Genomic DNA, 3,910 nt, shown 5'->3' with positions numbered 1-3,910 from the left:
TGGCCCATGTGGGAATCGAACCGGCGATCTGGGTGTTATGAGCACCGCGCTCTAACCAACTGAGCCAACCAGCCACCCCTGAGAATTTCTTAACAGGAACTTCAAGGGAGTGGAGATTGGGTTTCTTTCACCTTTACTGGTAATGTTTTACCTTCTCTACTTTAAAAAAATGTGTATATGTATCATTTTATTAAAACCTAATTTTAAATAATCACAACAGAAATTTACAATGCCAAAATAAAAAACTGGCAGAAGGAATGCTTTTGGCAGGAACAGCAGTGCTCGGTCCCCATGATGGAAATGTGCTGGGTCATCTAGAGGACCAGCCAGGAGGCCACGGTGGCCCTTGCTGGCTACTGAGTGGAGAATAGCCTATGAGGAGAGTGTGTGAAGACCTTTCTACATGCCAGACATGTTGTTAGGCCCTGGGCTGGTGCGCAGTGGTGGCTGAGACCGACAAATGCCTTCACCAAGCTCCCCGTTCCTCCCAGCTGCTCCCCGAGTCGGGGGAGGCCCTGACCTGGGTTGTAGAGGGAGTCAGCCCTCTCTTGCCTTCCTTCACCCTCTCCCAGTGTGTCTCCAGGACCTATCAAATCCAGAGTAGTGAACCTTGAGCAAATGACTTCACTTTTCCGAACCTTACATCCTTCACCTGCAGAATGGGCATAATAACAAAGCCTGTCTCCGTGGAGTTGTGCTGAGAATTATTGGTGTTCTAAAAACGGGTAGTTTTCTTGCTAATAGTAGCCTGCCTCCAGCGCTAGTAACGAGAATATAATGCTCACAGTTATTCAGTGAGGCAGGCCAGACTGGTAGGGACCACCCCATTCTCTACACAAGCACACTGAGGCACAAAGACGAAAAGGGCTTATCCGTACTTAGTAGAAAACTCAAGATGGGCAGAGTTGAGGGTCAGGCAAATAGGGGTTTGAATCCCTGCTTTGCCAGCTACCTGCTTTGAGAGTTTAGGCTAGTTCCCTGTGCAAGCTGAGAGGTAATAAACACACCTATCCAAAGGGCCTCTTGGGGTGGCCGTTTTGCTCAGTGGTTGGTGCGCGGTGTTCGTAACACACAGGTTGCCGGTTTGATTCCCACACGGGCCAGTGAGCTGCGCCCTCCACAACTAGATAGGAAACAACAGCTTGACTTGGAGCTGATGGGTCCTGGAAAAACACACTATTCCCCAATATTCCCCAATAAAAATTAAAAAAAGAAGAAAAACCTGCTGCAAAAGAAAAAGTCATCCCACAGAGCTTGGAGCATGGTAGATGTCCATGAAGTAGCAGCTATTAGGGTAGTAAATGTTCTGGAGATAACGTTTATGGAACTAGGTGTCAGACTCTATGTTAGGTGCCGAGATCAGAACAACAAAAGATCAGGTCTCCTGGGCTCCTGGCGGCGGCACTCGTTCCCTAACACCAGCTCCTGCTGCCCCCAACCCCACCGTGAAGGGGGGGAGGAGAGGCCCTCAGTGATGCAAATGAGTGTTGACTTTTCATTACCAAAACAACGGGCTGGTTTAGGACTCTGAAAGGAGAGCGATCCCTTAACAAGTATTAGCTGAGATGCTCACACCCTGCTCTCCTTGTCAATCAACACTTCCTAAGGCCTGCTGGGATAACCCCAGGCTGGCATTCAGTCAAGGTCTCTAAACGGCGGTGTGGAAAAAGTGTCTCAGGCTAAGGTAGGAATAACAATGGGGTAAAAAGGCTGACCTCTCAGGGCTGGGGGGCAGGGGCGCGGGCGGGGGGGGGGGGAGGAGGGGGAGCGGCACAGCTTTGGTGAACTGTGTATGAAGGTCATGGCACCCCTTAGACACAAAGCCATTTTTCTGGTCTAAGGAAATCAGTTTATTTTACCCCACGCCTCCCCACCTCACTGCCCCCCTTCTTCAGGAGAAGCGATTGGAGACTCCCTCGGAGCCTGACCCTGACGCTGGGATCACGGAGCTGCTGCTAAACTCTTGAGGAAGACAAGGGACGAAGGAGGCCCGAGGGCACCGAGGGCCACGGGGCTGGATGCAGAACAGGCTGGTTAAGTCAGCAACACACACACTCAGGCAAACAAACACTGCTCTTCCTCTGCAGTGCTTGTGTCTCCACTGCAAACAATATTGTTTCTAGACTTAGAGAATGGAAACAACCCAATGTCCAAAAGAGAATGGATTCGATCATTTGACATCCGCACAATGGAACAGGATGGCCTTGAACGTTCTGAGTTAGATCCCAACATGCAGATCTGGAATCGTCTTCAAGATTTATGATCAGTAAGTAAACGGTGATAGCTTGTGTTCACGAACATAGGAAGACTCAATATGGTAAAGATACAATACTCTCCAAAGTGATCTGTGAGAGTCAATGCAATGCTAAGAAAACTTTTTTTTTTTTAAAGATTATTTTGGGGAAGGGGAACAGGACTTTATTGGGGAACAGTGTGTACTTCCAGGCCTTTTTTCCAAGTCAAGTTGTTGTCCTTTCGGTCTTAGTTGTGGAGGGCGCAGCTCAGCTTCAGGTCCAGTTGCCGTTTTTTTCCAGTTGCAGGGGGCGCAGCCCACCATCCCTTGCGGGAGTCGAACTGGCAACCTTGTGGTTGAGAGCCCACTGGCCCATGTGGGAATCGAACCGGCAGCCTTCAGAATTAGGAGCATGGAGCTCCAACCGCCTGAGCCACCGGGCCGGCCCCTTCAACAGGGTTTTTCATGAAACTCAACAAGCCAATTAAAAAATAACTAGGGGGCCGGCCCGGTGGCTCAGGCAGTTAGAGCTCCATGCTCCTAACTCCGAAGGCTGCCGGTTCGATTCCCACATGGGCCAGTGGGCTCTCAACCACAAGGTTGCCAGTTCGACTCCCGCAAGGGATGGTGGGCTGCGCCCCCTGCAACTAGCAACGGCAACTGGACCTGGAGCTGAGCTGCGCCCCACACAACTAAGATTGAAAGGACAACAACTTGACTTGGAAAACAGGCCTGGAAGTACACACTGTTCCCCAATAAAGTCCTATTCCCCTCCCCAATAAAAAAAAATCTTAAAACAAACAAACAAACAAAAAATAACTAGGGAGGGCTGGCCCAGTGGCTCAGGCGGTTGGAGCTCCATGCTCCTAACGCCGAAGGCTGCTGGTTCAATTCCCACATGGGGCCAGTGCCAGATGGCTCAGTTGGTTGGTGTGCGTCCTCTCAACCACAAGGTTGCTGGTTTGACTCCTCAACTCCCGCAAGGGATGGTGGGCTGTGCCCCCCACAACTAAGATTGAACACGGCACCTTGAACTGAGCTGCCGCTGAGCTCCCGGATGGCTCGGTTGGAGCATGGGCTAGAGGTAGAGCCCATTAGAAAATGTGAATTATTGTCAATAGTATTGTAATAGTAATAACTAAATATATAACCAAATAAAAACATAAAACAACAAGTAAGTAAATAAAAGAGGGCCATGAACAGAAAATACAATATGTCACAAATTAAGGATGTTTTTTTAAATGTTATTGGGGAATATTGGGGAACAGTGTGTTTCTCCAGGGCCCATCAGCTCCAAGTCGTTGTCCTTCAATCCAATCGTGGAGGGCGCAGCTCAGCTCCAAGTCCAGTTGCTGTTTTCAATTTTAGTTGCAGGGGGCGTAGCCCACCAGCCCATGTGAGAATTGAACTGGGAACCTTGTTGTTCAGGGCCCATGTTCTAACCAACTGAGCCATCCAGCCGACCCCAGATTAAGGATTTTAATTAATCCAGTTCTTTGTACCTAAGGTCCTTTCTAAAAAAAAAAGCATGTGCCATATGCTATTATTTGTGCAAAAAACTAGTGAGGGATTTTATCCATACATATAAAATTCTATATTCATAAAATAGCCTTTCACAGGGTAACAGGAGGGTAGAGGAGGTGGGAAGTCACGAGTAGACATTTTTTTTTAATGTAC

The 3,910-nt window shown here is 48.8% G+C and overlaps 1 non-coding gene across 1 annotated transcript; it reads right to left on the bottom strand.

Annotated features, from left to right (window-relative positions):
- TRNAM-CAU (transfer RNA methionine (anticodon CAU)) lies at positions 1 to 74 on the bottom strand. Its single transcript has one exon. It is a non-coding gene; the product is annotated as a tRNA-Met (tRNA).
- Positions 75 to 3,910: the final 3,836 nt, after the last annotated feature.

This window comes from Rhinolophus ferrumequinum (genome assembly GCF_004115265.2).
Source record: "Rhinolophus ferrumequinum isolate MPI-CBG mRhiFer1 chromosome 15 unlocalized genomic scaffold, mRhiFer1_v1.p scaffold_54_arrow_ctg1_1, whole genome shotgun sequence".
NCBI classification, from domain to species: Eukaryota; Metazoa; Chordata; class Mammalia; order Chiroptera; family Rhinolophidae; genus Rhinolophus; species Rhinolophus ferrumequinum.
The sequence above is the reverse complement of the archived record's forward strand: the minus strand, read 5'-3'. Positions and strand labels throughout refer to the sequence as shown.